At 45.9% G+C, this 25,375-nt stretch overlaps 1 long non-coding RNA gene and 1 pseudogene across 1 annotated transcript in view; both read left to right on the top strand.

The window, feature by feature from the left end:
* Window positions 1-25,375, top strand: part of LOC135050992 (uncharacterized) — a 77,680-nt gene that overhangs the window by 41,226 nt on the left and 11,079 nt on the right. The gene's annotated exons all lie outside the window — the stretch shown is intronic.
* On the top strand, window positions 4,060-4,177 carry LOC135052004 (5S ribosomal RNA; annotated as a pseudogene).

Below are 25,375 nucleotides of genomic sequence, written 5' to 3'. Positions count from 1 at the left end.
AGATTTAGTTACAATTTTTAAGAAATTAGAAACTGTAATGCTTAAAGAAAACAGAATGTGGTGGGAATTGATTACCTTAGAACGGTACTATGCAGATCAAAATGTGCCGAAAGGCTTGAAAATAACAAAAATCCCATCTTTTTCTTCAGATGATAATTTTCATAGAGAATGAGAGTTAATACTCAACACATGTTCCCTCTCCCTGATTTATTTAATTATTAAGGAAAGGATAAATGCTTTGTCCAAGCTTAGTGATGAGATTAATATTTTACAAACCTTGATTAGTCCGTTTAAGGAGGTGGAGAATTTTAGGGTCGCGGAAAAAGAATTACTTAAAAAAAAAAACCAACTAAAAATACAAAGGATTTGAGGGATAAGAAACATAAGAAATATTAAAGGCAGTGGTTTCCAAACTTTTTTGAATCACGGCGCCCTAGAATATCAGAATTTTTTTCAAGGCACCCCTAGGCCGAAAATTTCTTATTGAGAAATTTAGAAAGAAATATTACATTAGGTAGATCGCATTCATATGTCATTCTTAGGGTCAGTTGTGTGGTGAGGGACAAGATTTGCTTCTGTTTGGCCACATATTTTATGACTGGCAGCTACCAGCACTGGTTTTGCCTATTATATTGACCATGAATAATTTGAATTGGTCCTGGACCACCAACCCAGGGCACCCCTGCAAGTATCCCGAGGCACCCCAGGGAGCCACGGCACACAGTTTGGGAACCTCTGATTTAAGGGACACTGGTGCAATATTAAAACAGAATAACCCGGTCCCAGTTTCTGTTACGGAACCTGATAGAAATATAAAAAGGAGAACTCAATATGAATATACCCGTACACCTACATGGAGGAAAAAACAGTTTAGATACCCCAAAAACATCCATAATGTTGCTCAAAGAGACATCAACATGATGATGGTTTTGAAACAGTTAGAAAATAAGAAATAAGAGATTACCCCGGAAGAGATTCTGGACATGAGGAATACATACAATTATGATGGAGAAAACCCAGGGGGACGTGAAAGACGGAAGGACCATTCTGATTTCGTGTCCAGGGGTTTCCCCAATCAGAATAGATTCTCGCCTTTGCAGTTTGTAAATGACGAGGATCCATCAACCTCTCGGCCCAGGTTTTGAACACTAAAGGTCTAAAGAAACATTTTAGGGAAAAAAGCAGGTGCTAGAACTAAGAAATTAGGACACCATAAAAAGAAGGAAAAAAACAGTAATGAAAATAATGATCAAACTAATTCGGATGAGGTAAAGATTTTTAATTTAAGTAAGCGAGTTTTGGATGAAAGTGAGGAAAGAGTCCTGAAGAAAGGACTTAAGTTTGCGCCTTTGCATAAACCTAATCCATCTGATATTTTTGTAGATATACAGAAATTTGTGAGAAAGCTTACTGTAAAATGTTTTTTCCTTAACCAGAATGAGGGTGTCCTTAATGATCCATCAGGGGATGAAAGATCAAAATTTAGAGCTCTGTCTACCTTTTACCCACACATAGCAGAGGTAGCTATGTAGATCGTTTTAACAAAGTAGCCTGCAATGAGGTGGAAAACTTGTTAACTAATCAGAAAAAAACTAATACGAGATGACTAAACCTCACAAATAAGGAATTTAAAGCCATAAAATCATTAAAAGAGGATGCAGATCTGGTCATTAAACCAGCAGATAAGGGGGGTGGGATGGTCCTCATGGATAACAGTAAATATATGGAAGAAATATACAGACAACTAAATGATGAGGTAACCTATAAAAAACTTAAAGGTGACCTGACATTAAAAATAGAAAAAGCTTCATCTGAACTCACAAAAGAGAGCTTTTGAAAAGAGTGTGATAACCCAAAAGGAACTAGATTTCCTGATGATAGAATATCCATTCATCCCCACAAACTATATACTACCCAAGATACATAAAGACTGTAAAACCTCCCCTGGTAGACCAAAAATATCATGCTGTAATAATTTGACAGCCACTCTATCAGCCCTAATTGATTATTTTCTGCAACCTTTAGTGCAGACTACAAAACCTTATTTAAAAGATACTGGGAATGTATTAAGAAAACTTAAAGACCTTAAATGGGAAGACGAATTCATTATGTGTAGTGCTGACATTTGCTCATTATACACTATAATTGATATGAACAATGGTTTATTAGCAGTCTCTTTTTTTCTGGACAAGAGTGACCTGTCCCCAGCAGTAAAGGAGTTTATTTTGGATGGGATTAAATTTATCCTGACTAATAACTATTTTTGTTTTGACAGCAGTTTCTTCCTGCAGGTCGTCGGCACAGCTATGGATACCAGGTTCGCCCCTAGTTATGCCAATTTGTTTATGGCGTACTGGGAAGACCACCAGATTTGGTTTAATTTTTGGTCTCACGGCAAACCTGGTATCCTGGCAAAGATATATTGGCAACATTTTATTTGTTTGGCTGGGAAAATGAAGAATCCCTCAATATCTTTTGTGATTCTCTAAATCAGAATGAGATGGCGATTTAACTTACCTTTGTCCAGAGTAAGATTGAGATTAATTTTTTGGACTTATGCATTTATATTGAGCAGGGAGAAATAAGAACTAAAAATTACCGAAAACCAACAGATTCAAACAGCTTTATTGATAGAACTAGCTTACATCATGAGAACTGGTTAGAGGGGAAACCCTTTGGCCAGTTCTCGCAGGTAAAGAGAAATTGTATGGATAATTCTGTGTGTAATGTACAACTGGAGGAAATGGCTGGACGTTTCCTTAGAAAGGGATATAAGCCCTTAACAATAGAGAAAGCAAGATCAAAAATAGAAACTATAGAAAGGAAGGATTTATTAGAGGGTAAAGAAGACCAACACAGAACCACGAATGAACATCAATGGGCTTTTATTAGTCAGTACAGTAATAATTTTAGAGATATTGAAAAAATTGTCAAATCAAATTGGAAACTTTTATTACAGGATCCGGTTTTGGCCAGCAGTCTACCCTTAAACCCCCATTTTATCTATAGAAGGGCACCATCTTTGAAAGATAAACTTGTGCGGAGCAGTTTGGATATGGAACCCAGACAGATCATCCGCACAAAGGGGTTCCATAGGTGCGGCTACTGTTTAATGTGTAGAAAAGCTAAATGCGATACAACAAAATATAAAGATTTTGTTGTAAATAATCAGTAGCGGATCTTGCCACGGGCAAGCAGGACTTTTGCCCGGGGTGCCGCCTCCTGGAGGGCGCAGGGCGCCATCTGGAGGGCGCCGCACCAGGGCAAGATCCGCTGCTGTGCCCCCTGCTGCCCGCTGCCGCTGGCCGCTGTGAAGGGAAACTAGACGCGTACGCGGACAGAAGGAGAGTTTGTGAGGCATGCTACTGACGAAGGCCCTATTAAGGACCGAAACGCGTTTAGCATTGGCTTGTTTTTAGAAATCCGACATCGGGGACTCAAGGTGCATGTGAGCTGAGCAGACGTGAAATTGCAAAATCCGTACTTGCACTGACACCAGCTCCTATTTGAGATACAAAACAAAGGGGAGGAGGCTGGTAGTTGGGCAGCTGGGGATACTGCGTGCCGGCTCACCTGTTCCTATGTGTGCCGCTGTGAGGGGTGTGCTGCATGGGACCCGTGGTCTCCGCCGCTGATGCTAAAGATGAGGTAAAGTATAGCCTGCTGGTGTTGCAGTGGTGTGAGACCACATTCGGGCTCACCCATCCCTGTGAGACGCAGCTGTAGGAGGTGCACTGGTGGAACCTGTCACCGATGCCGACTCTGCTCCCAGATGACGTGTTTCACCCGTGGAAAGGTTGGGCTTGCTCACTTCCACAGGCTGGACATGCATGTGGTTTCCTCTACCGCCAACAGGTCATAATAAAGAACAACCTTATATTTCCTTTCAGGGACTCTCATTGGTGATCCAGTGTCCTTACCTACGGCAGTTCTTCAACTGGTAGGCTTTCCATACTGCCTAACACCAACTGCAGATCCCGCTCTTACTCTCTCCTTATCTCCATTTTTTCACGAACTCTCATCAATTATTCTGGAGAGGAGGCAATTAAGATTCCTGTGACCTACTATCATACCATACTGCATGTGCCCAATCTCGTCTGATCTTGGAAGCTATATAGTATAGGGCCGTGTCAGTACCAGGTAGGAGACCACCTGGGAATACTCGGTGTAGTAGGCTGGATATTTGGGGACACTCTGGTCTAACATGGACAGCAGATTCACTCCGTTGCTAAATTCCTTTTTAATACTTACCTTTGGCGGTCGACACGTATGTTTTCTAACCACACAATGCTGTACAGTTAGGTAAGGTACTTTCAATTGTCTATCCAATTGGACCCTCACTCTTATATAGACAGCAGACCTGTGACAACTGTGAACCATTATTACAGGATAGCATAGCACACATTGGTTGCGCAGTACAATCCAATCCAGGATTTTTCACACAGGGAATGTATTCCCGTCACCACTGCCACCCTTTTTCACACCGATACCTATCAGTAATTTTATAATAATTAATTAATATTTTCTTGCTAAGGGACTATATTTTATTGTTAAAAATAAAAGTTATATTTTATGATCTCTTCAATATACACATTGACATTCCTTTAAGAGTGCACCAACCAAGAGTATTCTTTCTTTTTCTTTGTTTTGTATCTCAAATTGATAACTGACTTTTGGTGCACCACCAGCAGATTTAATCAACAAGCAATTAGCCATATCATTTGAGAATTCCTGGTTTCAACTAGTGATGAGCGGGTTCGGTTTCCGAGAAACTGAACCCCCCCAAACTTTACCCTTTTTACACGGGTCCGAGCCATACTCGGATTCTCCCGTATGGCTCGGCTAACCCGAGCGCGCCCGAACGTCATCATCCCGCTGTCGGATTCTCGCGAGATTCGGATTCTATATAAGCAGCCGCGCGTCGCCGCCATTTTCACTCGTGCATTGGAGATGATAGGGAGAGGACGTGGCTGGCGTCCTCTCCGTTTATTGTAGAAGACAGTTGATTCTTGTTTGTTTTTTATTGCTTAATTGTGGGGAGGATTCGGGAGCAGCTGTTAGGAGTACAGTGCAGAGTTTTGCTGATAAGTGACCACCAGTTTTTTTATCCGTTCTCTGCCTGAAAAAAACGCTCCATACCATATCTGTGCTCAGTGTGCTGCATGATATATCTGTGCTGAGTGCTCACACTGCTTAATTGTGGGGACTGGGGAGCAGCTATAGCAGGAGTACAGTGCAGAGTTTTGCTGACAGTGACCACCAGTATACGTTGTCTGCCTGAAAAACACTCCATATCTGTGCTCACAGTGTGCTGCTTTATTGTGGGGACTGGGGACCACCAGTATAATTAATATTATATAGGAGTAGTACAGTGCAGAGTGCACTGCTGTACCTACCTCTGTGTCGTCACTCGTCATCCATTAAGTATACTATCCATCTACATTGTATACCTGTAGTGCATTTTAGACTAGTTTAGCAGTTTGCTGACAGTATCCACCAGTATACTATATATAGCAGTATGGTAGGCCACTGCTGTACCTACCTCTGTGTCGTCACTCGTCATCCATTAAGTATACTATCCATCTACATTGTATACCTGTGGTGCATTTTTCTAGACTAGTTTAGCAGTTTGCTGACAGTGTCCACCAGTATACTATATATAGCAGTATGGTAGGCCACTGCTGTACCTACCTCTGTGTCGTCACTCGTCATCCATTAAGTATACTATCCATCTACATTGTATACCTGTGGTACATTTTTTTAGACTAGTTTAGCAGTTTGCTGACAGTGTCCACCAGTATACTATATATAGCAGTACGGTAGGCCACTGCTGTGTACCTACCTCTGTGTCGTCACTTGTCATCCATTAAGTATACTATCCATCTACATTGTATACCTGTGGTGCATTTTTTTAGACTAGTTTAGCAGTTTGCTGACAGTGTCCACCAGTATACTATATTTAGCAGTACGGTAGGCCACTGCTGTACCTACCTCTGTGTCGTCACTCGTCATCCATTAAGTATACTATACATCTACATTGTATACCTGTGGGGCATTTTTTTAGACTAGTTTAGCAGTTTGCTGACAGTGTCCACCAGTATACTATATATAGCAGTACGGTAGGCCACTGCTGTGTACCTACCTCTGTGTCGTCACTCGTCATCCATTAAGTATACTATCCATCTACATTCTTTACCTGTGGTGCATTTTAGTTTTGCAGTTTGCTGACAGTGTCCACCAGTATACTATATATAGCAGTACGGTAGGCCACTGCTGTGTACCTACCTCTGTGTCATCACTCGTCATCCATTAAGTATACTATCCATCTACATTCTATACCTGTGGTGCATTTTAGACAGTTTTGCAGTTTGCTGACAGTGTCCACCAGTATACTATATATACTTATAGCAGTACGGTAGGCCACTGCTGTACCTACCTCTGTGTCGTCACTCGTCATCCATTAAGTATACTATCCATCTACATTCTATACCTGTGGTGCATTTTAGTTTTGCGCAGTAAATATAGTAGTAGGCCATTGCTATTGATACTGGCATATAATTCCACACATTAAAAAATGGAGAACAAAAATGTGGAGGTTAAAGGGAAAGATCAAGATCCACTTCCACCTCGTGCTGAAGCTGCTGCCACTAGTCATGGCCGAGACGATGAAATGCCATCAACGTCGTCTGCCAAGGCCGATGCCCAATGTCATAGTAGAGAGCATGTAAAATCCAAAACACAAAAGTTCAGTAAAATGACCCAAAAATCTAAATTAAAAGCATCTGAGGAGAAGCGTAAACTTGCCAATATGCCATTTACGACACGGAGTGGCAAGGAACGGCTGAGGCCCTGGCCTATGTTCATGGCTAGTGGTTCAGCTTCAAATGAGGATGGAAGCACTCATCCTCTCGCTAGAAAAAAGAAAAGACTTAAGCTGGCAAAAGCACAGCAAAGAACTGTGCGTTCTTCAAAATCACAAATCCCCAAGGAGAGTCCAATTGTGTCGGTTGCGATGCCTGACCTTCCCAACACTGGACGGGAAGAGCTTGCGCCTTCCACCATTTGCACGCCCCCTGCAAGTGCTGGAAGGAGCACCCGCAGTCCAGTTACTGATAGTCAAATTGAAGATGTCACTGTTGAAGTACACCAGGATGAGGATATGGGTGTTGCTGGCGCTGGGGAGGAAATTGACAAGGAGGATTCTGATGGTGAGGTGGTTTGTTTAAGTCAGGCACCCGGGGAGACACCTGTTGTCCGTGGGAGGAATATGGCCATTGACATGCCTGGTCAAAATACAAAAAAAACAGCTCTTCGGTGTGGAATTATTTCAACACAAATGCGGACAACAGGTGTCAAGCCGTGTGTTGCCTTTGTCAAGCTGTAATAAGTAGGGGTAAGGACGTTAACCACCTCGGAACATCCTCCCTTATACGTCACCTGCAGCGCATTCATCATAAGTCAGTGACAAGTTCAAAAACTTTGGGTGACAGCGGAAGCAGTCCACTGACCACTAAATCCCTTCCTCTTGTAACCAAGCTCCTGCAAACCACACCACTAACTCCCTCAGTGTCAATTTCCTCCTTACCCAGGAAAGCCAATAGTCCTGCAGGCCATGTCACTGTCAAGTCTGACGAGTCCTCTCCTGCCTGGGATTCCTCCGATGCATCCTTGAGTGTAACGCCTACTGCTGCTGGCACTGCTGTTGTTGCTGCTGGGAGTCGATCGTCATCCCAGAGGGGAAGTCGGAAGACCACTTGTACTACTTCCAGTAAGCAATTGACTGTCCAACAGTCCTTTGCGAGGAAGATGAAATATCACAGCAGTCATCCTGCTGCAAAGCGGATAACTGAGGCCTTGGCAGCCTGGGCGGTGAGAAACGTGGTTCCGGTATCCATCTATAATTCAGAGCCAACTAGAGACTTGATTGAGGTACTGTGTCCCCGGTACCAAATACCATCTAGGTTCCATTTCTCTAGGCAGGCGATACCGAAAATGTACACAGACCTCAGAAAAAGACTCACCAGTGTCCTAAAAAATGCAGTTGTACCCAATGTCCACTTAACCACGGACATGTGGACAAGTGGAGCAGGGCAGACTCAGGACTATATGACTGTGACAGCCCACTGGGTAGATGTATTGCCTCCCGCAGCAAGAACAGCAGCGGCGGCACCAGTTGCAGCATCTCGCAAACGCCAACTCGTTCCTAGGCAGGCTATGCTTTGTATCACCGCTTTCCAGAATAGGCACACAGCTGAAAACCTCTTACGGCAACTGAGGAAGATCATCGCAGAATGGCTTACCCCAATTGGACTCTCCTGGGGATTTGTGACATCGGACAACGCCAGCAATATTGTGCGTGCATTACATCTGGGCAAATTCCATCACGTCCCATGTTTTGCACATACCTTGAATTTGATGGTGCAGAATTATTTAAAAAACGACAGGGGCGTGCAAGAGATGCTATCGGTGGCCCGAAGAATTGCGGGCCACTTTCGGCATTCAGGCACTGCGTACAGAAGACTGGAGCACCACCAAACATTCCTTAACCTGCCCTGCCATCATCTGAAGCAAGAGGTGGTAACGAGGTGGAATTCAACCCACTATATGCTTCAGAGGACGGAGGAGCAGCAAAAGGCCATTCAAGCCTATACATCTGGCCACGATATAGGCAAAGGAGGTGGAATGCACCTGACTCAAGCGCAGTGGAGAATGATTTCAACGTTGTGCAAGGTTCTGCAACCCTTTGAACTTGCCACACGTGAAGTCAGTTCAGACACTGCCAGCCTGAGTCAGGTCATTCCCCTCATCAGGCTTTTGCAGAAGAAGCTGGAGACATTGAAGGAGGAGCTAAAACAGAGCGATTCCGCTAGGCATGTGGGACTTGTGGATGGAGCCCTTAATTCGCTTAACCAGGATTCACGGGTGGTCAATCTGTTGAAATCAGAGTACTACATTTTGGCCACCGTGCTCGATCCTAGATTTAAAACCTACGTTGTATCTCTCTTTCCGGCAGACACAAGTCTGCAGAGGTTCAAAGACCTGCTGGTGAGAAAATTGTCAAGTCAAGCGGAACGTGACCCGTCACCATCTCCTCCTTCACATTCTCCCGCAACTGGGGGTGCGAGGAAAAGGCTAAGAATTACGAGCCCACCCGCTGGCGGTGATGCAGGGCAGTCTGGAGCGAGTGCTGACATCTGGTCCGGACTGAAGGACCTGGCAACGATTACTGACATGTCGTCTACTGTCACTGCATATGATTCTCTCACCATTGAAAGAATGGTGGAGGATTATATGAGTGACCGCATCCAAGTAGGCACGTCAGACAGTCCATACGTATACTGGCAGGAAAAAGAGGCAATTTGGAGGCCCTTGCAGAAACTGGCTTTATTCTACCTAAGTTGCCCTCCCTCCAGTGTGTACTCCGAAAGAGTGTTTAGTGCAGCCGCTCACCTTGTCAGCAATCGGCGTACGAGGTTACTTCCAGAAAATGTGGAGAAGATGATGTTCATTAAAATGAATTATAATCAATTCCTCCGTGGAGACATTCACCAGCAGCAATTGCCTCCAGAAAGTACACGGGGACCTGAGATGGTGGATTCCAGTGGGGACGAATTAATAATCTGTGAGGAGGGGGATGTACACAGTGAAAGGGGTGAGGAATCGGAGGATGATGATGAGGTGGACATCTTGCCTCTGTAGAGCCAGTTTGTGCAAGGAGAGATTGATTGCTTCTTTTTTGGTGGGGGCCCAAACCAACCAGTCATTTCAGTCACAGTCGTGTGGCAGACCCTGTCACTGAAATGATGGGTTCGTTAAAGTGTGCATGTCCTGTTTATACAACATATGGGTGGGTGGGAGGGCCCAAGGACAATTCCATCTTGCACCTCTTTTTTCTTTCATTTTTCTTTGCATCATGTGCTGTTTGGGGACAATTTTTTTTAAAGGGCCATCCTGCCTGACACTGCAGTGCCACTCCTAGATGGGCCAGGTGTTTGTGTCGGCCACTTGTGTCGCTTAGCTTAGTCACACAGCCACCTTGGTGCGCCTCTTTTTTTCTTTGCATCATGTGCTGTTTGGGGAGTATTTTTTTGAAGGGCCATCCTGCCTGACACTGCAGTGCCACTCCTAGATGGGCCAGGTGTTTGTGTCGGCCACTTGTGTTGCTTAGCTTAGTCACACAGCCACCTTGGTGCGCCTCTTTTTCTCTTTGCATCATGTGCTGTTTGGGGACAATTTTTTGGAAGGGCCATCCTGTCTTGATTGACACTGCAGTGCCACTCCTAGATGGGCCAGGTGTTTGTGTCGGCCACTTGTGTCGCTTAGCTTAGTCACATAGCCACCTTGGTGCGCCTCTTTTTCTCTTTGCATCATGTGCTGTTTGGGGACAATTTTTTGGAAGGGCCATCCTGTCTTGATTGACACTGCAGTGCCACTCCTAGATGGGCCAGGTGTTTGTGTCGGCCACTTGTGTCGCTTAGCTTAGTCACACAGCCACCTTGGTGCGCCTCTTTTTTTCTTTGCATCATGTGCTGTTTGGGGACAATTTTTTGGTAGGGCCATCCTGTCTTGATTGACACTGCAGTGCCACTCCTAGATGGGCCAGGTGTTTGTGTCGGCCACTTGTGTCGCTTAGCTTAGTCACACAGCCACCTTGGTGCGCCTCTTTTTTTCTTTGCATCATGTGCTGTTTGGGGACAATTTTTTGGAAGGGCCATCCTGTCTTGATTGACACTGCAGTGCCTTGATGCGGTGGGTAAGCTCATAGCCCTGGCCAGGAATATGCTAAGTGCCCCTGGTTACTACAGGTTGAGCTAGTGTGAGATAGTGCACCTGCTACCTTTTCCCTTTGTACACTTTACTAAGTCTCAAGCAGAGTAGCACCTCACTACCTAATTAAGGTGTGCAAATTAGGGCCCTTTTCCCTCTGTAACTGCTGTATTCATACATTTTTGAAGGTAGGAGACACCTTCACCCTAATTTAGCACCCTGCCCCACCCACCCCTCTGATTTTAAATAGTCCAACACTCTAGCCTTTACATTTGGAATGAGCACACTGTGGTAAGACTCCTACATTTTGTTTAATATAGCAGTCCATAATGGGGGGAATTCTCTGGGGTGCGGGGCTCCCTGTGCCTGCCGTGGCTGGGTGTCCCTGGGGCATCGCAATTTAACACTATTTCATCACTCCATGGCACTTATAGTTTGTTTTATATATATGTAACACCTTCACATAATTTCTCTAACGTCCTAGTGGATGCTGGGAACTCCGTAAGGACCATGGGGAATAGCGGGCTCCGAAGGAGGCTGGGCACTCTAGAAAGATTTATGACTACCTGGTGTGCATTGGCTCCTCCCACTATGACCCTCCTCCAAGCCTCAGTTAGATTTCGTGCCCGGCCGAGGTTGGATGCACACTAGGGGCTCTCCTGAGCCCTTAGAAAGAAAGTATAGTTTTAGGTTTTTTATTTTCAGTGAGACCTGCTGGCAACAGGCTCACTGCAGCGAGGGACTAAGGGGAGAAGAAGCGAACTCGCCTGCTTGCAGCCGGATTGGGCTTCTTAGGCTACTGGACACCATTAGCTCCAGAGGGATCGACCGCAGGCCCAGTCCTTGGTGTTCGGTCCCGGAGCCGCGCCGCCGTCCCCCTTACAGAGCCAGAAGCAAGAAGAGGTCCGGAAAAACGGCGGCAGAAGACATCAGTCTTCACCAAGGTAGCGCACAGCACTGCAGCTGTGCGCCATTGCTCCTCATGCACACTTCACACTCCGGTCACTGAGGGTGCAGGGCGCTTGGGGGGGGGGGGGGCGCCCTGAGCAGCAATAAAAACACCTTGGCTGGCAAAAATACCACAATATATAGCCCCAGAGGCTATATATGTGGTAAATACCCCTGCCAGAATCCAGAAAAAAGCGGGAGAATAGGCCGCGGAAAAGGGGCGGGGCTATCTCCCTCAGACACACTGGCGCCATTTCTCCTTCACAGATCCGCTGGAAGGAAGCTCCCTGGCTCTCCCCTGCAGTCTACACTACAGAACAGGGTAAAAACAGAGAGGGGGGGCACTAAATTTGGGCGCAATATATATATAATATAAAAAGCAGGTATAGGGGACATAACTCAGTTAGTCCCTGCATTATATAGCGCTCTGGTGTGTGCTGGCATACTCTCACTCTGTCCCCCCAAAGGGCTTTTGTGGGTCCTGTCCTCATTCGGAGCATTCCTTGTGTGTGCGGTGTGTCGGTACGGCTGTGTCGACATGTTTGATGAGGATAATGATGTGGAGGCGGAGCAGATGCCTTTAGAAGGGATGTCACCCCCTGCGGGGCAGACACCTGAGTGGATGGGCTTATGGAAAGTAATGAGTGCACGTATAGACTCCTTATATAAGAAAATCGACGACATGCCAAATGTGGGACAGCCGACTTCTCAGCTCGTGCCTGCCCAGGCGTCGCATGGGTCGTCAGGGGCTCTAAAACGCCCGCTACCTCAAGCAGACCCAGATGTCGGCACTGATACTGACACCAGTGTCGACGACGATGAGTCTAACCTGATGCCCACTAAGGCCATTCACTGCATGATTGAGGCAATGAAAGAGGTGTTACACATTTCTGATATAACTACAGGTACCACTAAAAAGGGTATTATGTTTGGAGAGAAAAAACTACCCGTAGTTTTTCCCCCATCAGATGAATTAAATGAAGTGTGTGAAGAAGCGTGGGCTTTCCCTGATAAAAAATTGGTAATTCCTAAGAAGGTACTAATGGCGTTCCCTTTCCCGCTAGAGGATAGGTCACGTTGGGAAACACCCCCTAGAGTGGATAAAGCGCTCACACGTTTGTCTAAAAAGGTGGCACTACCGTCTCCGGATACGGCCGCCCTCAAGGAACCTGCTGATAGAAAGCAGGAGGCGATCCTGAAGTCTGTATATACACACACAGGCATTATACTTAGGCCAGCTATTGCGTCAGCTTGGATGTGCAGTGCTGCCGCTGCATGGTCAGATAAACTGTCAGAAAATATTGACACATTAGACAGAGACACGATCCTGTTAACCATAGACCATATAAAAGACTCAGTCTTATATATGAGAGATGCACAGAGGGAAATCTGCCGACTGGCATCTAAAGTAAGTGCATTGTCCATTTCTGCTAGGAGAGGCTTATGGACTCGCCAGTGGACAGGAGATGCAGATTCAAAAAAGCACATGGAAGTGTTACCATATAAGGGTGAGGAATTATTTGGGGATGGTCTCTCGGACCTAGTTTCCACAGCAACGTCTGGGAAGTCAGCATTTTTACCCCATGTCCCCTCACAGCCTAAGAAGGCGCCGTTTTATCAGGTTCAGTCCTTTCGGACCCAGAAAATCAGGCGTGGAAAAGGCGGGTCTTTTCTGTCCAGAGGCAGAGGTAGGGGAAAAAGGCTGCAACAAACAGCAGGTTCCCAGGAGCAAAAGTCCTCCCCCGCTTCTTCTTCCAAGTCCGCCGCATGACGGTGGGGCTCCACAGGCGGAGCCAGGTACGGTGGGGGGTCGCCTCAAAAATTTCAGCGATCAGTGGGTTCGCTCACAGGTGGATCTCTGGATCCTGCAAATAGTATCTCAGGGGTACAAGCTGGAATTCGAGGCGTCCCCACCCCACCGGTTCCTAAAATCTGCCTTGCCGATTGCTCCCTCAGACAGGGAGGCGGTGCTAGCGGCAATTCACAAGCTGTATTCCCAGCAGGTGATAATCAAGGTACCCCTACTTCAGCAAGGCCGGGGTTATTATTCCACACTATTTGTGGTACCGAAACCGGACGGTTCGGTGAGACCCATTCTAAATTTGAAATCCTTGAACACATACATAAAGAAATTCAAGTTCAAGATGGAATCGCTCAGGGCGGTTATTGCAAGCCTGGACGAGGGGGATTACATGGTATCCCTGGACATCAAGGATGCTTACTTGCATGTCCCCATTTACCATCCTCACCAGGAGTACCTCAGATTTGTGGTACAGGATTGCCATTACCAATTCCAGACGCTGCCGTTTGGACTGTCCACGGCACTGAGGGTATTTACCAAGGTTATGGCGGAAATGATGATACTCCTTCGAAGAAAGGGAGTTTTAATTATCCCGTACTTGGACGATCTCCTAATAAAAGCGAGGTCCAAGGAACAGTTGTTGGTGGGAGTAGCACTATCTCAGGAAGTGCTGCACCAGCACGGCTGGATTCTGAATATCCCAAAGTCACAGCTGGTTCCGACGACACGGCTACTGTTCCTGGGTATGATTCTGGATACAGTCCAGAAAAAAGTGTTTCTCCCGGAGGAGAAAGCCAGGGAGTTGTCATCTCTAGTCAGAGACCTCCTGAAACCAAAACAGGTATCAGTGCATCGCTGCACGCGGGTCCTGGGAAAGATGGTGGCTTCTTACGAAGCAATTCCCTTCGGCAGGTTCCATGCCAGAATCTTTCAGTGGGACCTGTTGGACCAGTGGTCCGGATCGCATCTTCAGATGCATCGCTTAATAACCCTATCTCCAAGAACCAGGGTGTCTCTACTGTGGTGGCTGCAGAGTGCCCATCTTCTAGAGGGCCGCAGGTTCGGCATACAGGACTGGGTCCTGGTGACCACGGATGCCAGCCTTCGAGGCTGGGGGGCAGTCACACAGGGAAGAAACTTCCAAGGACTATGGTCGGGTCAGGAGACTTCCCTTCACATAAATATTCTGGAACTAAGGGCCATCTACAATGCCCTAAGTCAAGCAAAATCCCTGCTCCTACACCAGCCGGTGCTGATCCAGTCAGACAACATCACGGCAGTCGCCCATGTAAATCGACAGGGCGGCATAAGAAGCAGGATGGCGATGGCAGAAGCCACAAGAATTCTCCGATGGGCGGAGAATCATGTACTAGCACTGTCAGCAGTGTTCATTCCGGGAGTGGACAACTGGGAAGCAGACTTCCTCAGCAGACACGACCTCCACCCGGGAGAGTGGGGACTTCATCCAGAAGTCTTCCAGATGCTGGTAAACCGTTGGGAAAAACCACAGGTGGACATGATGGCGTCCCGCCTCAACAAAAAGTTAAAAAGATATTGCGCCAGGTCAAGGGACCCTCAGGCGATAGCTGTGGACGCTCTAGTGACACCGTGGGTGTACCAGTCGGTTTATGCGTTCCCTCCTCTGCCTCTCATACCAAAGGTATTGAGAATAATAAGAAAGCGAGGAGTAAACACAATTCTCGTGGTTCCGGATTGGCCAAGACGAGCGTGGTACCCGGAACTTCAAGAGATGCTCTCAGAGGACCCGTGGCTTCTACCGCTCAGACAGGACCTGCTACAGCAGGGGCCCTGTCTGTTCCAAGACTTACCGCGGCTACGTTTGACGGCATGGCGGTTGAACACCGGATCCTGAAGGAAAAGGGTATTCCGGAAGAAGTCATTCCTACGCTTATTAAGGCCAGGAAACATGTTACGGCAACGCATTATCACCGTATATGGCGAAAATATGTTGCATGGTGCGAGGCCAATAAGGCCCCAACAGAGGAATTTCAACTAGGTCGATTTCTGCATTTCCTGCAAGCAGGAGTGGATATGGGCCTAAAACTAGGCTCCATTAAAGTACAGATCTCGGCTCTGTCGATTTTCTTTCAAAAAGAACTAGCTTCAGTACCTGAAGTTCAGACTTTTGTAAAAGGAGTGCTGCATATTCAGCCCCCGTTTGTGCCTCCAGTGGCACCTTGGGATCTCAACGTGATGTTGAGTTTCTTAAAATCGCATTGGTTTGAGCCACTTAAAACCGTGGATCTGAAATATCTCACGTGGAAAGTGGTCATGTTATTAGCCTTGGCTTCAGCCAGGCGAGTGTCAGAATTGGCGGCTTTATCATGTAAAAGCCCTTATCTGATTTTCCATATGGATAGGGCAGAGTTGAGGACTTGTCCCCAATTTCTCCCTAAGGTGGTGTCAGCGTTTCACCTGAACCAGCCTATTGTGGTGCCGGCGGCTACTAGTGAATTGGAGGACTCCAAGTTGCTAGACGTTGTCAGGGCCCTGAAAATATATGTTTCCAGGACGGCTGGAGTCAGAAAATCTGACTCGCTGTTTATCCTGTATGCACCCAACAAGCTGGGTGCTCCTGCTTCTAAGCAGTCTATTGCTCGCTGGATTTGTAGTACAATTCAGCTTGCACATTCTGTGGCAGGCATACCACAGCCAAAATCTGTAAAGGCCCATTCCACAAGGAAGGTGGGCTCATCTTAGGCGGCTGCCCGAGGGGTCTCGGCTTTACAACTTTGCCGAGCAGCTACTTGGTCAGGGGCAAACACGTTTGCAAAATTCTACAAATTTGATACCCTGGCTGAGGAGGACCTGGAGTTCTCTCATTCGGTGCTACAGAGTCATCCGCACTCTCCCGCCCGTTTGGGAGCTTTGGTATAATCCCCATGGTCCTTACGGAGTTCCCAGCATCCACTAGGACGTTAGAGAAAATAAGAATTTACTCACCGGTAATTCTATTTCTCGTAGTCCGTAGTGGATGCTGGGCGCCCATCCCAAGTGCGGATTGTCTGCAATACTTGTAAATAGTTATTGTTAACTAAAGGGTTATTGTTGAGCCATCTGTTGAGAGGCTCAGTTGTTTTCATACTGTCAAACTGGATATAGTATCACGAGTTGTACGGTGTGATTGGTGTGGCTGGTAAGAGTCTTACCCGGGATTCTAAATCCTTCCTTATTATGTCTGCTCGTCCGGGCACGGTGTCCTAACTGAGGCTTGGAGGAGGGTCATAGTGGGAGGAGCCAGTGCACACCAGGTAGTCATAAATCTTTCTAGAGTGCCCAGCCTCCTTCGGAGCCTGCTATTCCCCATGGTCCTTACGGAGTTCCCAGCATCCACTACGGACTACGAGAAATAGAATTACCGGTGAGTAAATTCTTATTTTTCTTTTACTCCTCACATTATTCACACATGCAGCAACAGCTGCTCCTACCTCTTGAACCCTATATTTTTATCACTCCTGCGATGCCCTGGGGTTGTCTGGCTGGGTGGCTCTGGGGTGTCCTGCCCCCTGGACCTGACCCCCTATAGTTAGTGTTAGGGACTTACCCAATGAGAGGCTACCTTGATGCGGTGGGTAAGCTCATAGCCCTGGCCAGGAATATGCTAAGTGCCTCTGGTTACTACAGGTTGAGCTAGTGTGAGGTAGTGCACATGCTACCTTTTCCCTTTGTACACTTTACTAAGTCTCAAGCAGAGTAGCACCTCACTACCTAATTAAGGTGTGCATATTAGGGCCCTTTTCCCTCTGTAACTGATGTATTCATACATTTTTGAAGGTAGGAGACACCTTCACCCTAATTTAGCACCCTGCCCCACCCACCCCTCTGATTTTAAATAGTCCAACACTCTAGCCTTTACATTTGGAATGAGCACACTGAGGTAAGACTCCTACATTTTGTTTAATATGGCAGTCCATAATGAGGGAAATTCTCTGGGGTGCGGGGCTCCCTGTGCCTGCCGTGGCTGGGTGTCCCTGGGGCATCGCAATTTAACACTATTTCATCACTCCATGGCACTTATAGTTTGTTTTATATATATGTAACACCTTCACATAATTTTCTTTTACTCCTCACATTATTCACACATGCAGCAACAGCTGCTCCTACCTCTTGAACCCTATATTTTTATCACTCCTGCGATGCCCTGGGGTTGTCTGGCTGGGTTGCTCTGGGGTGTCCTGCCCCCTGGACCTGACCCCCTATAGTTAGTGTTAGGGACTTACCCAATGAGAGGCTACCTTGATGCGGTGGGTAAGCTCATAGCCCTGGCCAGGAATATGCTAAGTGCCTCTGGTTACTACAGGTTGAGCTAGTGTGAGATAGTGCACCTGCTACCTTTTCCCTTTGTACACTTGACTAAGTCTCAAGCAGAGTAGCACCTCACTACCTAATTAAGGTGTGCAAATTAGGGCCCTTTTCCCTCTGTAACTGATGTATTCATACATTTTTGAAGGTAGGAGACACCTTCACCCTAATTTAGCACCCTGCCCCACCCACCCCTCTGATTTTAAATAGTCCAACACTCTAGCCTTTACATTTTGAATGTGCACACTGTGGTAAGACTCCTACATTTTGTTTAATATGGCAGTCCATAATGGGGGGAATTCTCTGGGGTGCGGGGCTCCCTGTGCCTGCCGTGGCTGGGTGTCCCTGGGGCATCGCAATTTAACACTATTTCATCACTCCATGGCACTTATAGTTTGTTTTATATATATGTAACACCTTCACATAATTTTCTTTTACTCCTCACATTATTCACACATGCAGCAACAGCTGCTCCTACCTCTTGAACCCTATATTTTTATCACTCCTGCGATGCCCTGGGGTTGTCTGGCTGGGTGGCTCTGGGGTGTCCTGCCCCCTGGACCTGACCTCCTATAGTTAGTGTTAGGGACTTACCCAATGAGAGGCTACCTTGATGCGGTGGGTAAGCTCATAGCCCTGGCCAGGAATATGCTAAGTGCCTCTGGTTACTACAGGTTGAGCTAGTGTGAGATAGTGCACCTGCTACCTTTTCCCTTTGTACACTTTACTAAGTCTCAAGCAGAGTAGCACCTCACTACCTAATTAAGGTGTGCAAATTAGGGCCCTTTTCCCTCTGTAACTGATGTATTCATACATTTTTGAAGGTAGGAGACACCTTCACCCTAATTTAGCACCCTGCCCCACCCACCCCTCTGATTTTAAATAGTCCAACACTCTAGCCTTTACATTTGGAATGAGCACACTGTGGTAAGACTCCTACATTTTGTTTAATATGGCAGTCCATAATGGGGGGAATTCTCTGGGGTGCGGGGCTCCCTGTGCCTGCCGTGGCTGGGTGTCCCTGGGGCATCGCAATTTAACACTATTTCATCACTCCATGGCACTTATAGTTTGTTTTATATACAGGTTGAGTATCCCATATCCGTATATTCCGAAATACGGAATATTCCGAAATACGGACTTTTTTGAGTGAGAGTGAGATAGTGAAACCTTTGTTTTTTGATGACTCTATGTACACAAACTTTGTTTAATACACAAAGTTATTAAAAATACTGTATTAAATGACCTTCAGGCTGTGTATATAAGGTGTATATGAAACATAAATGAATTGTGTGAATGTAGACACACTTTGTTTAATGCACAAAGTTATAAAAAATATTGGCTAAAATTACCTTCAGGCTGTGTGTATAAGGTATATATGTAACATAAATGCATTCTGTGCTTAGATTTAGGTCCCATCACCATGATATCTCATTATGGTATGCAATTATTCCAAAATACGGAAAAATCCGATATCCAAAATACCTCTGGTCCCAAGCATTTTGGATAAGGGATACTCAACCTGTATATGTAACACCTTCACATAATTTTCTTTTACTCCTCACATTATTCACACATGCAGCAACAGCTGCTCCTACCTCTTGAACCCTATATTTTTATCACTCCTGCGATGCCCTGGGGTTGTCTGGCTGGGTGGCTCTGGGGTGTCCTGCCCCCTGGACCTGACCCCCTATAGTTAGTGTTAGGGACTTACCCAATGAGAGGCTACCTTGATGCGGTGGGTAAGCTCATAGCCCTGGCCAGGAATATGCTAAGTGCCTCTGGTTACTACAGGTTGAGCTAGTGTGAGATAGTGCACCTGCTACCTTTTCCCTTTGTACACTTGACACTGCAGTGCCACTCCTAGATGGGCCAGGTGTTTGTGTCGGCCACTTGTGTCGCTTAGCTTAGTCACACAGCCACCTTGGTGCGCCTCTTTTTTTCTTTGCATCATGTGCTGTTTGGGGAGTATTTTTTTGAAGGGCCATCCTGCCTGACACTGCAGTGCCACTCCTAGATGGGCCAGGTGTTTGTGTCGGCCACTTGTGTCGCTTAGCTTAGTCACACAGCGACCTTGGTGCGCCTCTTTTTTTCTTTGCATCATGTGCTGTTTGGGGACTATTTTTTTGAAGGGCCTTCCTGCCTGACACTGCAGTGCCACTCCTAGATGGGCCAGGTGTTTGTGTCGGCCACTTGTGTCGCTTAGCTTAGTCACACAGCCACCTTGGTGCGCCTCTTTTTTTCTTTGCATCATGTGCTGTTTGGGGAGTATTTTTTTGAAGGGCCATCCTGTCTGACACTGCAGTGCCACTCCTAGATGGGCCAGGTGTTTGTGTCGGCCACTTGTGTCGCTTAGCTTAGTCACACAGCCACCTTGGTGCGCCTCTTTTTTTCTTTGCATCATGTGCTGTTTGGGGACTATTTTTTTGAAGGGCCATCCTGCCTGACACTGCAGTGCCACTCCTAGATGGGCCAGGTGTTTGTGTCGGCCACTTGTGTCGCTTAGCTTAGTCACACAGCCACCTTAGTGCGCCTCTTTTTTTCTATGCATCATGTGCTGTTTGGGGACTATTTTTTGAAGGGCCATCCTGCCTGACACTGCAGTGCCACTCCTAGATGGGCCAGGTGTTTGTGTCGGCCACTTGTGTCGCTTAGCTTAGCCATCCAGCGACCTCGGTGCAAATTTTAGGACTAAAAATAATATTGTGAGGTGTGAGGTGTTCAGAATAGACTGGAAATGAGTGGAAATTATGGTTATTGAGGTTAATAATACTATGGGATCAAAATGACCCCCAAATACTATGATTTAAGCTGTTTTTTAGGGTTTTTTAAAAAAAACACCCGAATCCAAAACACACCCGAATCCGACAAAAAATTTTCGGTGAGGTTTTGCCAAAACGCGTCCGAATCCAAAACACGGCCGCGAAACCGAACCCAAAACCAAAACACAAAACGCGAAAAATTTCCGGTGCACATCACTAGTTTCAACCTATCACTAGTATTTAACTCTGACTGGTGCGGAGTCATTCCTGTTCTCTCAAAGAATGTGGATCATCAAATCGACAGTGCCTAGGTCGACAATGTTTAGGTCGACCACTGTAGATCAACAGTCACTAGGTCGACAGGGTTGGAAGGTCGACAGGGTTTCTAGGTCGACATGTGCTAGGTCGACAGGTCAGAAGGTCGACATGAGTTTTTTGTGTGTGTCGTTTTCTGCGTACAGTGACTGGGAAGCCGAATTAGTGTACCGTGTCCCCTCGCATGGCTCGCTTTGCTCGCCATGCTTCGGGCAAGGTGCCTCGCTCCGCTACCGCTTCGCTCGGCACAGATTACCGTTCCAATCGTAGTCCACGTGGATCGTTAAGTATGAAAAAGTACTAAAAAAAGAAAAAAATGTGAAAAACTCATGTCGACCTTTTGACCTGTCAACCTAGCACATGTCGACCTAGAAACCATGTAGACCTTCAAACCCTGTCGACCTAGTGACTGTCGACCTATAGTGGTCGACCTAAACATTGTCGACCTAGACAGTGTCGATCTTCAGACCGGATCCCCTCTCAAATACCATCTCCTACTATACCATCTTTGGGGACTCTGTTCAAGCGAACTCACCTGTGTTTTCCTGCAAGGATGATATATGCTGTTATATATGTGGCTCTTGTAAGTGCAATTTATTAAAACCTTTTGTTTTTAAAGGGTTTCTGCACTTTTCTTTCTGCTTCTATGTCCCCTCTCATACATGTGAGGGAGACATATGTGTTTCAGATGAAAACAAATCTGAGAGAATGAATTCTATGATCCTGTACTGCCATTGAGGATTATTACATGCTGATAAAAACATCTGTGTTGTAATAAATGCAGTGCATGCCAAAAGAAATTTTGTTTTTTTTTTTATCTGAAGTTACTGCACTATCATCTTTTTCCTTTCTGTGCCTTATCTCCACCTAAATGGTGTGGAAGACACTTTCTGTATTCTAGATAAAGGCTATAGAAAGGACTACATCGGGAAAGACCTCGGGATAAATGAATATCCCTGGAATTTTGCTGTGACCATTTAAATTCAGTACTCTGTGTGCATTTGGTTGTGGGCAAACATTTTGTGCTACTCCGTCCACCTGGGTGTAATATACATGTTTAAATAGGAATCGCAGGAGACTCACACAGTTTTCTGTTAAATGTATAAGGGAGGATGTTCCTAGGTGGTTAACATCCTTACCCCTACTTATTACAAATTGACAGAGACAACACACGGCTTGACACCTGTTGTCCGGATTTGTGGAGAAATAATTCCACACCGAAGAGGTGGCTTTTTTGGTATTTTGCCCAGGCATCACAATGGGCTTATTCATCCCACGGACAACAGGTGTCTCCCCCGGTGCCTGATTTAAACAAACCACATCACCATCAGAATCCTCATCGTCAACTTCCTCAGCGCCAGCAACACCCATATCCTCATCCTGGTGTGCTTCAACAGTGACATCTTCAATTTGAATATCAGAAACTGGACTGTGCGTGCTACTTCCAGCACTTGCAGAGGGCGTGCAAATGGTGGAAGGAGCCACTTCTTCCCGTCCAGTGGGGGTCATTCCGAGTTGATCGCAAGCTGCTGATTTTCGCAGCACAGCGATCAGATAAAAAAACGGAAAAACTGCGCATGCGTATGCACCGCATTGCGCACATGCACCGTACGGTTACAAAAAGCATTGTTGCTGTGCACTGCTTCTAGCGACGATTCCATTCGCACAGCCGATCGCAAGGAGAGTGACAGGAAGAGGGTATGTATGGGTGTCAACTGACCGTTTTCTGGGAGTGGTAGGGAAAACACAGGTGTGACCAGGCGTTTGCAGGGTGGGTATCTGACGTCAATTCCGGGACCTCCGTCGTTGGAATCATCGCACAGGATAAGTAACTACAGGGCTTGTTTTGCACAAAATGTTTTTGTACCGCTCGTCTGCATATGCGATCACACACTTGCAAAGCGAAAATACACTCCCCCGTGGGCGCGACTATGCATTTGCCCTTCTGCTAAAAGTAGCTAGTGAGGGATCAACTCGGGACTCTCCTTGGGGATTTGTGATACCATTTTAGAACGCACAGTTCTTTGCTGTGCTTTTTCCAGCTTAACTCTTATCATTTTTCTAGTGGGAGGATGAGGGCTTCCATCGTCATGTGAAGCTGAACCACAAGTCATGAACATAGGCCAGGGCCTTAGCTGTTCCTTGCCACGCCGTGTTGTAAAATGGCATATTGGCAAGTTTACGTTTCTCCTCAGACCATTTAAATTTCTTTTTTTGGGTCTTTTTACTGAACTTTGGGTTTTGGGATTTTACATGCCCTCTACTATCACATTGGGCATCGGCCTTAGCAGACGACGTTGATGGGATTTCATCGTCTATGTCATGACTAGTGGCAGCAGCTTCAGCACTAGGAGGAAGTGGTTCTTGATCTTTCCCTATTTTATCCTCCAAAATTTTGTTCTCCATTATTTTTCTGGAGTTAGATAACAATATGTGGTACAGGAGAGCGTACCTCTACACCACACAGGGCAAACCCTGTGAAAATTATTTGGATTAAATATTAATAACCCCTTTATTTGGTGTAAATAATATATAGCACAGGACATCACCACTGAACTTATATGGCAGCACCACTGGACTGGACTTATACAGAATAATATGGACTTATATGGAATTAAGAATAGAGCGATAATAGACTGAAATTAATCCATATTTAATGTAGCTAAAATCTGCACATAAACCATACTTTAAACTATACCAACTGGCCAATAAATTTAAAACAGACTTAAAACATTAAAATATATTTCATTTCATAGGATCCTCAACACTCAAGTCCACATATGATTCTACTTGGATAGTACCCTGGTAAATACCAGAATGGATGTTACAAGTGTCCTTAATAGAGTCAATATAGAAAGTGTCTAAGAATGGCAAAAGTCACGTATTTATATCCACCAATTGCGTTCTATGTAATACTTCATGTATCTATACCATGATCATGGTTACTGTTTCTTTTAAATAAGACGTTGAAACTGTCATACTATGTAACAAATGCACTGTTACTCCAAGTGGCTGTAAGTCAATTCAATTTATTAAATAGCAGGCTTTAACTCGTAGCACACCGGGAGCGTCTTCATCTGCCACTCTCTACCTTAATCACTTAGTGGTGTTCAGGGCAGTAATATCTTACCGCTTCCTTGTGTATTTAGATCCATGGCGCTGAGGCTAGACTCACCGCCTGGTGTGTCCAAAAGTAATTGAAGCTGCGGCGCCTGTGTTCACCGCTCAATGCCCGACTGGACCGCTGGCTCCAGGCGCGTGGTCGGCGGCCACGGTCCCCGCTTTGCAAAGGGGACCAATGCAGGTGGCTCCAGAAACACGGACCAAACTATCCAATGAAGTGGATGATATTGAAGATCGGTGGCTACCAATTTTGTGGAGAGTGCCTGGATCCTAGAAGCAACACTGACGCGTTTCTCGACCGTCACACACTGGTCGTTTCTTCAGAGGGAAGGAATGATCCTATCCTGTCAAGTCTCCTTATTTAATGTCCTGTCAAGTCTCCTTATTTGATCCTATCCTGTCAAGTCTCCTTTATTTATTCCACGGACACTGGGAGTCTGCAGCAACCGATGAAAACTCATTTCCTGAGGAAGTGAGTTTTCATCGGTTGCTGCAGACTCCCAGTGTCCGTGGAGATCAGGTCTCTTTAAATAAGGAGACTTGACAGGATAGGATCATCCCTTCCCTCTGAAGAAACGACCAGTGTGTGACGGTCGAGAAATGCGTCAGAGTTGCTTCTAGGATCCAGGAACTCTCCACAAATTTGGTAGCCACCGATCTTCATTATCATCCACTTCATTGGATAGTTTGGTCCGTGTGTCTGGAGCCACCTGCATTGGTCCCCTTTGCAAAGCGGGGGCCGTGGCCGCCGACCATGCGCCTGGAGCCAGCGGTCCAGTCGGGCATTGAGCGGTGAACACAGGCGCCGCAGCTTCAATTACTTTTGGACACGCCAGGCGGTGAGTCTAGCCTCAGCGCCGTGGATCTAAATACACAAGGAAGCGGTAAGATATTACTGCCCTGAACACCACTAAGTGATTAAGGTAGAGAGTGGCAGATGAAGACGCTCCCGGTGTGCTACAAGTTAAAGCCTGCTACTTAATAAATTGACTTACAGCCACTTGGAGTAACAGTGCATTTGTTACATAGTATGACGGTTTCAACGTCTTATTTAAAAGAAACAGTAACCATGATCATGGTATAGATACATGAAGTAATACATAGAACGCAATTGGTGGATATAAATACGTGTCTTTTGCCATTCTTAGACACTTTCTATATTGACTCTATTAAGGACACTTGTAACATCCATTCTGGTATTTATTTACCAGGGTACTATCCAAGTGGAATCATATGTGGACTTGAGTGTTAAGGATCCTATGAAATTAAATATATTTTAATGTTTTAAGTCTGTTTTAAATTTATTGGCCAATTGGTATAGATTAAAGTATGGTTT

The sequence above is a fragment of the Pseudophryne corroboree genome, chromosome 2 (assembly GCF_028390025.1).
Source record: "Pseudophryne corroboree isolate aPseCor3 chromosome 2, aPseCor3.hap2, whole genome shotgun sequence".
In the NCBI taxonomy this organism is placed as follows: domain Eukaryota; kingdom Metazoa; phylum Chordata; class Amphibia; order Anura; family Myobatrachidae; genus Pseudophryne; species Pseudophryne corroboree.
This window is presented reverse-complemented; position numbering and strand designations above follow the sequence as displayed.